Below are 12,759 nucleotides of genomic sequence, written 5' to 3' on the forward strand. Positions count from 1 at the left end.
GAGCGAGCGCGGGCATCCTGCCCCAGCCCCCGCGCCGTGTCGGCCCCCAGGGACTCCCTGATCCTGCTGGGCTTCTAGTTCTCGCTGTCGGCTTGTGGACCTCAAATGTTATTTAAAGGGTAGAATAACCGCGATCCTCACAGCTTTACTGCCCTTTCCGTCCGAGCACCCGCGAGCAGGGGCTGCCGCGGGGAGCCGGGCGCGGGCGGGCGCTGCCGCGCGAGGCAACGCCGCCGGCCTGCCCAGGAGCGTCGGCACAGCGCCGGGTCCGMGCGCAGGCGCCTCCCGAGCGTCCCCGGCTGCGGCCGCAAGGCTCGGGAGCAGCTGCTTTCTCTAAAGGTAGGCTCCTAAATCCAAAGACAGGGTCCCACAGCATCCTCGCTACGAAGGGTCAACAAAGATTTTACGAGTTTTGTTCCAGCCTCTTTTCGTTTGTCTCTGCAAATACAAACAGAAGAAAGGCATAGGAAACTAAAGCGTCAAAACCGGTGTCCGAGCACGTCGTTTTATTTCTAGGTAGGCCAGAGTMGAACACGTTCATCAAAACAGTGAACGAATCTCATGCCCCAGCTATCCTTAGCATAAGGGAAAGAAAAAGCAAGAGAACCCCCCCAAAACTGTCTACCATAACTTTCAAGTCAGACAGCAAATTGTGATTATACAGGTTGGAGCAGTTAAATGTGCTATTTCAGACAACACAAATAAGGAAACTGAAATGCATTTTTTTCCCCCTACCACACAGTAATAATCAGACATGATACTAATTTTTGGAAACTATCATCCTTCAGAATGGTAAACATAAGTCCAAAATATAATGTATTCCTGAAAAACAAAGCACAACGGGATGCAAGTATAAGTTAACTTATGTGATTTATAGCCAGCTGCAGTTTTAGGCAGTATTCAAGTTGCATTTTATTCTTGGACTGTGGGTCACTGAGGCCTAATCCATTGCAAGTCAAAAACATGAAGGAAGTAAGGCTCGTTTTGAACCTTTCTGGGAGTAAGGTTTTTATTTTTTTAAATCAGGAAAGTTTAAGATATTGGAATGAGTTTATTCCAAAGGCTTTCCTCCTCTCTCTCCCTACGCCCCTGCACACAGCTCGCATTTCGATCTCCCGAACCCCGCACGGTCCCAAGGAAGGTGGGCCGCGAAGGCGGCGCAGCCTCAGGCCGTCCCCGCGCCCGGGGCAGGGAGCGAAACGCGGTGCCGCGGGGAGAAGGGCCACGGCCGGCGCAGCGCAGAGACGGCGAGCGGCTTCGCAAAGGCGGCGCGCGAGGAAAGGTTTGGCGGACACCGCAGTCGGCCTGCGGGGGAAAAGGCTCGGGCCATCTCCCGGCGCAGGAAGGGTTTTGCGGAGGAGCGAACCGGCCCTTCTCCACGGCCAGGGCGCAGGGCAAGGCGGCGGGGAGGTCTGGCGCTGAGGAAGAGCTCTCTAGCGAGGGAAACCGCGCAGCCCTGCCAGGGGAGGCAGACGGCGCGCGACGGCCACGGCACGCCGGACCCYGGACAGCTTCGTTTTGCTAACTGGTAGGCGCCTGGCGAGGACGAGCGCCGCGAGGGCAGCTCCGAGGCCTGAGACGGCTCCGCGAGCTTACAGGCGGCAGGCAAACATGACAAATCTGAAGCAGCCAACAAATCCTCTCCCGTGCCTGCAGCCTGGTTTTCTATTTTCTCTCCAAGAGCTGCTGTCCACCACCTCTCACCCACAGTATAAATTAGGCTGCATTTTAGGGAGAAGCTCTGCAAACAAGTTGAACATCTGGAGCTCCCATGAGAATCAACACAACTCCTCTGAAAATTGAAGGCGTTTTACCTTTTTCTCCTAAGGGCAAGAAGATAATAGGGGAGACCAACAGGACACCCCTCACACTCAAAAGTGCATTGACRGCTTGATGAAAAGATAGCGAATGCAGAGGACCCCTAGACTCCGTTGCTACATCTAGAGCCCGGGCTCCCCYGATGCAGGCGCAGTGACCACGTCACCTCCAGCAGACCTGTAGCTCGAGATGGACAGCACACTGCCCCACCACAAGGCTTCTCACGTCACCTCGCATCCCCCTAACAACCCCACTCACRCACCAGCGGAGGGATACAACTACTGGATGCATCCTGCAGTTTCTTCTAGCCATGATAGATATACTCTAAAGACACGTTTTCCCTTTACAGAATTATTTAGTGGTTAGGAGTAATTATTCCCTTATTAGCATTTTCCAGTTTTAAGAGCCAGTGATTTATTTTACTGCTGTCCATCTATCAGATTTTCATCTCCGTAGGAACACAGATGTTAAGCAAAAAGGCAGCACAGAGTCTGTGTGATTCTACGTGAAGCACCAGCAATAAAACTTGTGGCAACTTTTCATTTTCTGCTTTCTTGAGCTAAGTTTCTGGAGAACTGATATCCATTTGTCAAAAACCATTATTACGGAGCAATACCTATGAACACTGATATTGACTTACTGTCGCCATGAAATTGTCAYCTCCTTCCAGTAGTGCTGAATGCAGAGCTAGCACCATCTCCAGGGAGCAATTCAAATAAACTTTTAAGCTAGTAACAATGCCCAATACGCGTCCTTACAGATTTGGCAGGACTTCAAGAAAATCACTGGGAAAAGTCGTCCAAGCGCTCCACCAGCGAACTGAGATGTGCTCTGCTCGAGCRCAGACACCGTGTGTCGGAGGGCTCCCGTGCCACTTTGGGACAGCATTCATGGAAGGGCCTAAGTTATCACCGTCACTCACACAGATCTCACCAGCGACGAAGCAAAACGCTACAGCACAGGAAATGTCCTCTTGGTTAAGAAATTGAATCAAAACAAGGGGTATAACATCTCCAGGCCCTGCAGCTGAAGGAAAGGATTGAACAGACARCAGGAGTGGTTCATGGACACCCACATGCACGTGTTCCCTCCTTTTCCACCCTGTAGGTCTTTAAGGTGTTTGGTTGTTTTCCTATGATGTAGGACATGAAGGCTGAGTAGGGCAAACCAAAGCTCACCCTCTTCTCTGGGCGGGTTGGCTTACCTGTTGTGTCTAATGCTCTGTCCCCTTTGAATATGAGCACCCGCAGCACCACAAGGATGCTGGCCTCCCACCTCAGTGGTATCCTGGGACCCAAAACACCCCATGTAGCACCCTACTGACAGCTGGTGTTTCCAAAGAGTCTGTATTATGGAGATCGTGGTCTGTGATAATAGACCGTCTCCTGCCAGAGGGGCAGGAAAAGTTTTGCCAGGCTTTTTCCCCTGTCATCTCTGTCTGCCGTTATCCTTCCTTGCTCCAGAGTAAGGAGGTCAGCCAGACCCATGCAATTAGAGGAAATTGTGCAAGGCTGACCTTGTAGCCTGCCAGGCCCTTTTAAGTGTGGGCAGTCTCGAGCAGTAGCAGCATAGCAAACACAGAAGAGACATGCTTATAGGTGGCAGAATCAGATTGTTAAGACATTTTTTTTCTTCRCTCTCCGCAAACTAAGATAGTACCTCTGCCACTTGGGTGAACTTAGGTTATTCCCACTCATATCTAGCGGCCCATGGTTTCTTCCTTCATCTTGACTTCTGCTATTTTCATTCTGTGATGTCTGTACTTTTGCACTATTGGGAGTGGATTGTGTGTGGATCACTAACTTTTGGACAGGTCAGCTATCTCAGCCTGAGCACCACTAGATGGATACTAATAAGAGGAAACGAATACATCAAAGAAAACTCTCTCTTTTTCTCCTCATACCCCTCTCCCAGGCACACTGCTTTCTTCTGCTCTTGTTGTTGCTGCCCTTTCTCGCTCTGCGTTTATGCTCTGATTTCTGTAGATGGTACTATACCAAGAAGAGATGAAGATCGACTTTCTAGGTCTGCTGGAGCTACCTGAACAAGTCAGTGTGGAGCCTGCAATTCAAAAGGGACAACGTAAAAAAAGATAATGGATGCTACAAACCGTGCACAAAATTTAACAAAACAATTAGATCAGTAGCTGTTAGCAGATGAATGAAGAAACTGTAGGGAACACGACTATAGAGTTTGAAAATGGCTGTTTCAAAGAGAGAGCTAAACCCTTGACCATACTGAGGCCTCTCATAAAATTAAGTCATTTGACAGCTGGGCATGGCTGTTGCTAATATTTGGCCTCAGTGGACAAGGCAGACCTGGAGAATATCATCAGTGTTCGTTTTGCAGGACAAAGATGAGGTGCAGGAGTCCCACAACAGCTGAGCAAACACTGTTTTGTTTTGCACAGCCTCCACTTTAGGAAGCCTGAGTGTGGAAGTCAGCTTGCTGTAGCTGCTAGAATAGTTTTCCTTAGGACATTTCCTGAATGTAAACTCACTTCCCCTTTGCTTTGTAGAGTTGTGGAACCTGGCATAGGACATCACTGACTGTTGTATCAGTAATAATGGTGTGTTTGCCTCAAGYGTCAATAGACTATAAACTCATTTGTGTTATACTAGGTAGTTTAGTCATACTTGATGGTGCAGTATTGCACCCAAAGTTCTGGCAGCTAGGGCACATATRGCCTCACTGATCACAGCTAGAGTCACACAGGTGTCTCAGCTGCATTGGCTCAGTGGTCTCCAAAGGCCCAATTTGGCCTGCAAAATCCCTGCTACTGATGACAATCTCCGAAAAGGCATCGCTCTAGCCTGACTCCAGAGCCAGTTTGCAGTGGCTACAGTTAGGAAAAAAACAAACCCTTTTACTACTAAAAGGWGTAATTTGGATTTGGGATCAGCAGGATGCAATTAATACACATTCCCAAAGCACCATTTCCACAGCCCCTGTACTTCCAAGGCAAAAAGAAAGCATTTAATATGTCAGAAGGACTTCTACTGGGCTAGAGCTCCTGTTTTTAGTACACTGGCATATTACAAAAGATTAGACTTCAAAGCTGAGAAATTCAGCATCTTGGATCAGTGATTTGGAAGTAGTTGGGGCCCTGGGAGTTTTGTGGAAATCCAAGAGCACCTGGAATCAGGAAGCTCCCCTCCAGCAGTTAGGGTTACCTTCTTTGGGAATACATGAAGGCAAAAAAATCTCTGCATGGCAGAAGGCCTATAGGCCACAGAGCATTTGGTGACCTTCAGGGAGCACAGTGGTAAACTCACTTACTTCTAGCAGCTAAGTCTTTTTGTGCAGTAGTTAAGGATGCACACTCCATTTTCCTAAAACATTCTTGATTTATTCTTTTTTAACATAAGCATCAGCCACTGCAGCAGTGACATAAGGAACACTGATAATATGGACTCTATCCAGTCCTTCCCAAACTGCTCCCCGGCCTTGGCCACATTATTAGCAGGTCTGGACRCTGTAAATGGTTGCTGGAGGTGCCCTGATCTACAAAGGAGCCCTGAGACACCAAGAGTTTACCAGACCATGAACTCAGCTAGACAACTGCGATCCCCACATACCTGCCGAGGCCACCAGCAAGGCTCCCCGCCCAATGGGAGGAGCAATTGCCGCAGGGTAGCTGGGCTTGTCCCCCAGGGATGCTCAGTCCCCCAGGTGCCACGAAGACACCTTCCCAGCCCGTCAGCCTGGCATCATCCCATCCTGTCAGCTTGTCCTGCTCTCCTGGCTCTCCAGGCATTTTCAGGGGAGGGCATCTCGCCGGATGCCCACGCCAGGCCATGCACATGCCTCTGGGCCAGCCCCTGCTCACTGACATGCTGATTAGCTGGTAATGACTAGCATTTACAAAACATTTCCTCCCACATGGTTCCAGAGGGGTTTGCAAGCTGAACGATGAGATCCCGGTGGAGGGACTGCTGTGCTCCCCGGTGCACRGCTCCCGCTGGGCGAAGTGGCTCATGGCCGCGCTGCAGCCCTGAGCTGGGGCAGCAGAGCAGCCTGCTGCAGGGAGCCAGGGCAGCATCCAGGGGCCTCTGCCAACAGCACTGCAGGAGGCCAGTGCGGCTGGGAAGTGCATGGAGCAGGGCCTGCGGGAGCCTTTCCAGCCTGCTGCTTGCCCTCCTTATAGCCCAGGAGGTTTCATGAACGTAAAAGTCAACACATGCAAATACTGGCCTAAACACTAGCTCTGAGCAGTAATACCTGTGTAGCAGGGCTAAGCACTGCTGCCCAGCTCTTCTTCCAGGTCATCTGTGTTCTCCTGCTAAAGCAGAGATGCAGATCTTCATAGGAAAAAATTTAAAGTGRCTTTGCCTTGCAGCCAGTGGCTGGTCTGGGTGCTAGGGGGTGTCCCAACAAGCACAGGGACACAAACTCCATAGCACAGCTCAGCACGTGCCAACCCCCCAGCAGCCAGGGCTCATGCACCCGGCCACCCCGCTGCAGGGGGTCCTGGCTCCCTCCTCTCTTTGGAGGACAATTCTGGGACTGGGCAGTCACAAGCCCTCCACGATGGAGGTTAGCATCACTATCTATCCTCCTTTCCAGAGGCTGARAAGGCAGAGAGGGACCAACCAAGAGCTGGTTCTGCTGCTTCCCTGATTTCCCGTCCGTCCAGCTACCAGGCGTTGCTGGGGGATTCATTGCCACGAAGCCATTACGCATTCAGGTGGGAAGGAGAGCAAGCACTGCAGGAGCCTGACAGTAATTCTGCATTAGTTAAGCACGAGTTGACAGATGTACAAAGCAAAACCATTACTCCTGTCATACAGCCTGTCAGGACGGTCTTTCCCCCTATTGTGGTTTCCCTCACTCAAGAGCTGCCGAGCACTGTACAGACGCTGAGACGAAAGCCTTGCAAAGCTCTTGGCGGAAGGGTCTGCAGTGGCAATTAGAGGTGAATGAAAAGGGGGACGGACTTGGTCTGGAACACCATTTGGCAAAATGATACCATTGCATTTTTCAATGCTTTTCTGTTATAGAAAGATCAGGGATGCAAACATGCCWCATAGAACAGACATGTTAGAAGTAACTCGCATGTATTTCAGATTGCCAAGCATTAATCAAGTTAGGACTTACTTGAAATCCAGCCCATTAGCAATGATACCATGAAATTGCAAGAACTCTAGAAAATTTTGCTTCCAACTGTTTAAAAAAACATTTATCACATACTAATCACTAACTATCAACAGTTAAAAAAACATTAAGAGACCATTGATAGCTTGCATTAGAATAGACAAGATCCATAATTGTATAAAAGATCAGTATTACTTTTCTGCAGAGTAAAGCTTTTCTGCAGAGTAAACTTTAGAAAACAGCAAATAYACAGAAAAATAAAAGCAAATTACAATTTTCTAAGACTATTTTCRGTGGGTGCAAAATCAAGGAGTAAATAATTCTCTCGTATTTGTCCATCTCCAAACTGTCGGAGCCCTGCGCACTCCCAAACGCAGCCTGCCTCACATCACCCGAGCCCAGAAACACGGACATTAAGCAACATGCTCAAAATTTCAGGAAAAAACTTTTCAGTACTCTAGAAAATCAAGCTGGTGTCTCAGACTAGACCATCCTTCCTATCACATACCATTTAACACAAAATTACGTCCAAGAACCTGCACAGCATGTTAAAAAGTGCTTAGAGACTTTAAGAAAAAAAAACTAGCTCTATTCTTGCCATTTTCCAGATGACATCCATTTCGCRAGGTTTTGCGCAAGCAAGCGCAAAGACAGTGAGAACAGGACCCACATTCCCTGAACATCAGCTTGTGTTCAAGTCCCCCAAAAATACAGAATGGGAAGATCAGGAAGAATTAAGATTAACCACACTTCATGAAGCTGATGAGATTCAACTGAATATTTTTCTGATCACCTGAAAGATCTGCCAAAATTTGAATTCCTCATGGTACAAATTCTTGCCATTTCAGCCCCTAATACTGCCACTGCTGAGCAGTTTCAGTCAGTTCCCTCTCTGCGGGTGGACGGTGGCAGCAGCRAAGATGTTGGGCTTTAACATACGAAAGCAGCTTTTGCCCGCTCTTCTTCCACACGCAGCTCAGTAGCAGGGCCGCGACAGARAGGGCCGAAGGAGGCGCGGCGCCGAGCGGAGCCGTGCCGAGGAGCCGCGCCGAGGAGCCGGGCCGGGCGGCGCTGGGGCACCCTCGCGCGCCCCGCTTCCGAGGGCGAAGGCAAGCTGCTGCTTCACCGGGCGGGCRAGAGCAACAGCGGTTCTGAGAACCCCAAACCTCTAGGTACTCAATTTGAAGTTTAAACTTAAGACAGAGAAAAGGAYGGTTGCAATATTTGGATATACACCCTATCTCACCACCCTGCTCTGGAGGGGGGGTCTGCTGTGGCTGTTAATAACCCCATCGTCTCCTTAAGCATTTGCCTGGAAACCCACAAAACACCCAAACGCGCTTCCCATGGACCTCCTCACGCCCTCGCGACATGTCCCGCCCCTCTCCCGCCCACCCCTCGCTGCCCAGGCACTGCTCCCCTGGGTATCTGATCCCCTCGTACCACCTCACATCGAAGCCTCCTCTCACCTCCCTCCTGCCTGCTGGGCTCTCCCCTTGCTCAGCTGTTAACACGTCCGTYCGGATCACAGAACCAGATGGCATCGGCCTGCAGCCACCCCGCTGCCCGGGAGCGGCACCCCGGCACCGCCGCTCACGCGGGACGCGGGGCTCGACGCCGCGCACAGGCCTGCTCGCCGGGCCAACGCTTTGAAGCGTGGCCGAAGGCGATCCCAGCGAGAGGCAGCGGGCTCTGGGCTCCGAGGGAAGCGGCGCTCCGGGAGGAGCGGTCCCCGCTGAACAAGCGGAGGTTTCAGGCAGCTGTCAGCGCCAAAGGAGACGACTAACAGCAGCCTCCACCGCGCCCGCAGGGCCGCTCGCGGGCACGAGCGGACCCACGCAGAGCACGGCTCCTACCCGGGCTGCAGCACGCCCCTCTGGAAAGGTCACGCTGTGTAAAACTCAAGTGATATTTCCTCCTTTCTTTTTTTGGCAGCGTTTTTCTTAAAGAAGAGACCAGGAAGATCCTGAAATCAAGCCTCTCCACAGCCCCTGCACGCCGACACGAGGGGCAGCGCACTACCACGGACCCGCGACAGCGGCCGGACAACCGCGTTCCACCGCGGCAAGGCTGGGACACGCAGCCGCAGAGAGCACTGCTCCAAAACGTAAACGTTAGGAAGAGGTTATAAAGGCACTTCCATCCACTTTTAAATATAGAAGTCTAAAGTAATGTAAACCTCCCCCAGACCTGGCCCTTTTCTACGGCACTCCTGTTATCTCATCCTGTTGTGTCACTTTTGGCATAACAAGTAATTTAATTTCAAATGGAAAACAGTAAAATGGCCAGAGAAGTGTCATCTGCAGGATGCTACAATAAATACTACCTACAATAAAAATAGCTTGTGCATCTGGGGAACATGCCAATCTGCCTTCAGGAGATTCTGAAAGCACCTTACTGTTAGCTACAACCACATTATTCACTTGCCTCGTTCAGCATTTTCTGGTTTCAGTAATGGCCCAGGTGGCGGGAGGTGGCATCGGAGGAAGAGCTCAGCCCGCCAGTGGGGCGATGCTAGTGCTGACTYCAGTGACTCCCCTGTGGGGCTGAGGTGGGCACTGGGCAGCCTGGCCCACAGGCCAGGCATTGGCACCTCCAGGTTGCCCTAGCTCCTCTCCAGCAGGACAACACTTGCCTCTCTGGAGAAATTAATCTGGATCCAACTCTGTATTTAAAGCAGAATAGCTATTTCTGATCAGCTTAATCCATTACCATTCTTACCTCAGCATCTAAAGTGAGCCCAGGCTGAAAGTACAGACACTAAAACTAGCCAGGAAACTGTGCCTGCACCTACACGCAGAAGGTAACTGCTCCATTGGGACAAAAGATTGAAAGCTGTTGCATTTCTGACCAGTGCAATTTCCCATGCACTGATGGCATTTGGCACCCTGCTCTGACCAGTCCAACACCCAGTACAAGTCAACACCACAGGCCAAGTCCTGCTGTTGCACAACCTGGGCAACAGCTTCACAGGCTCCAAGTAACACCTGGGGTGCTCGTCTCACCTACAGCCTCCTCCAAAGGCTTCTTGCAGTGCCTAGCAAGAAGTGCCCTGTACCCATCAGGGCCTCCAGAAAGCAGCTGTCAGGCAAGACAGCTAGGAATTGGTGCCAGCACTGTTTTCTGGTTGTATCACACACAAGCAAGCTGCAGCTTATGATAGGACAATATGCAGCTGCTTGTCACTTTGGTGCAGTCTCAGGTTTTGTTCCCAAATCCCAGTTAAGTGCTGATATTAAAGCTGAACACAAAKGCAACAACCAACAAATACAGTTTCAGACACAGTCTCGATTTAGCAGGCTTCTCCCACCATCCACTGAAAAAAAAAACATTAAATCTAACATTTTCAGAGTCTTTACTTTGGCAGAGAGAAATTTGAGTGCTGGCTTTTTGCAAGTGATCTTTTAGCAGCAAAAAGAGTACAGCGAGCAACTGAACTTMGACAGCAGCTCCTGCCTGCCAAACACAGGGAACAGGCTGACAACAGGTTAGGAGATCTCTCCCAGTCCGCCTCGGCCCGCTCACCTCTGCGAGAGGGGGCTCTCGGTGCCTTGAGCTCCATGACAGCCCTTAAGTTTAAGGGAGCTCCTTTCCCCACGGGTCCCACAGCCCGCTCAGCCGTGCGGAGGCTGCTCTCTGACTGGAGCCGCACAGAGCTGCCCAGCCACAACCTCAGACAAATGCTTAAAGGAGCCACTGTTTTTCTCCTATTATACACTAGTGTCCCAATAATGTATTAAAGAGATTAGTTTCATTACCAAAATTGTCAAGAATCGTAGCTGAAATGTACAGCTGCATACTCAGGAGGGAAAAAAAATCAGTTGAGGATTAATGTTTGCACAAGTACCACCACTTCCTTCAGTGCACAACAGCACACTGCTGGCATGGACACCCAAACTGTACACTGTTAACACATGAGATGCAGTTAACATTAATTTTGTTGGTTTGTAGCATCAAAAAAATGAAATTCAAGGGTTTCCTTCAAAGCTCCGTTTGAGGCTCACAAGTTAAGAGTTTTTAAACTTTGCTATTGCAGAAGGCAGGAAAGAGCCCTGTGTGCAAAGGGAGCTTTTCTATAACTCAGGGAAGTTTTTAGGGAAAAAGGCTTAAGTGCTGTTGCATTTATCAAATCTTTCAATGGCATATTTGGGAGAGTCCAAGTCTTAAAAAAAAGATCATCCAACTTACTTGTTATATGTCATCACATCAAATTAATGCAATGTAAAACTTTCTATACATTTTAAGGTCTGGGTGGGAGCACTGTTCTCTGCACAGGAGCTTTTGTGCTCCTGAAGTTCGATGTCCCCATGCTAGCTGGCAGCGCTGCCCCTGAGCAGTGGGGTGATCCCATCAACACAGCACGATGGAGGGGGCCTCTGCTTCCGAGGTGTTTGTGGGGGTGTTTGTTTCTAAACTCAGAGGCAGCTGGTAAATATTCCCCTTTCTCCCTTCTGAGCCAAATMAATTTTTATCTTTGCAATGAAATTTCCATGCTTTTAACTAAGTTTTGTTTTGTTACATGTTCTCTTAAAATGTTCCAGGTACAAAGTAGAATAAAAAATAGGAAGAAAGTCCAAAAACTACCTTTCCCCCATCCCTCCCCATTTTAGYTATGTAAATTTTTAGTGGTGGAAGAGAAAAACAGAAGGAAGACTAAGGATTTTTGCCCTTGGATTAAAAAAAAAACACAAAAACAAAAACACAAACTTTAAGAACTTCAATTTTCATCAAGAGGGCTGATTTTTCTAGCCTTGTTGTATTCATAAACTTTCCTCTGCCTTGAGCTGCTGCAGCCGCAGGGCCCTGCGCTTAGAGAGCTGGTGCAGAATCACCTAAGGGTGCAGCCTCCCATTGACCTTGCTTTTCTCCGGTGAAAGCTTATTTCTGTACCACAATTAATGCTCTAGTTTCCTACCTGCCCTATTTCTTTGTGCCCCCCAACCCCTTATTCAAAACCCCAGTCGTTCAGATTACTGCTTTTAAAAATACATTAAGAGGATTGTCTGAAATTACCACGCAGTTTGAGGAAGACACACAGCTTTGCCTCTCCTCTCCGTTCTTTCCATCTGCTCATTACTTAAGCAGTTTTCCAGAACATACTTTACATTTAATGGGTATTGCACAATACAGTATCCCATACAAAGTGATACTAGTGAAATGATCAAGAACTCTTACCATTCTTTTCTGACACAATACAATCCTGATCCAAGTGAGCCTTTTTTTTCTTCAGTTTCTCCTTTTGTATTTTTTTTTTTGCAAGTTTCTAGAAGCAAATTCTTACCTACAGTGTCAGGGTCTCTGACCTGTAAAATTACAGGCAGTTTCCTACTCTTGGCTAGTGTTTTCTTTCTAATTCTTKCTTCATTGCTATTCTCTGCTTTCCTGGTTAACCTCCAAGGCCTGTGCTGAAGTCTCTGAACYGCGCTCACAGAAGCGCTTGGCAGCACGCAGGCTGGCACCCACCACTCGACCCGGTCCAGCACACAGCGCCTCCCTCGCCTGCCGCACTAGGAACCTCTCCGGGGCTGTGTGCGCTGAACTACCAATTCCTTGCCTTCAAAAAAAATCAGTAATTGATGATTTAATTCTAATGCTAGAATAAGGAGGTCTGCTGCATTTAAGACAAAAAGCAAAGCGGAAGGCCATGCAGGCACAGTGCTGGTTATCAGGTCGCCAGCGTGGCTGTTCGTTGTCTCAGTGCCATGCCTCGGWGTCTGCACCGTCCTCCTTTCCAAGGGACTGCTGCCAGGAAGGGAAGGGGCCTCACGGCGGCCGAACCGGCGAAGGCGGCCCCGCGGGCAGCTCCGGCCGCCGGCTTCCCCCGCGCCGCGCCGAGCCGCGCCGGGC

The 12,759-nt window shown here is 49.6% G+C and overlaps 1 long non-coding RNA gene across 1 annotated transcript in view; it reads right to left on the reverse strand.

Annotated features, from left to right (window-relative positions):
- Nucleotides 1-414: 414 nt before the first annotated feature.
- Nucleotides 415-12,759, reverse strand: part of LOC146596523 (uncharacterized) — a 38,828-nt gene continuing 26,483 nt past the window's right edge. The window contains exon 9 of the long non-coding RNA XR_014895724.1: nt 415-438. This is a non-coding gene — a long non-coding RNA (uncharacterized LOC146596523). The remainder of the gene's footprint in view (nt 439-12,759) is intronic.

Source organism: Rhea americana, unplaced genomic scaffold (genome assembly GCF_003343005.1).
Source record: "Rhea americana isolate MKP2758 unplaced genomic scaffold, rheAme1 scaffold_20, whole genome shotgun sequence".
Taxonomy (NCBI): Eukaryota; Metazoa; Chordata; class Aves; order Rheiformes; family Rheidae; genus Rhea; species Rhea americana.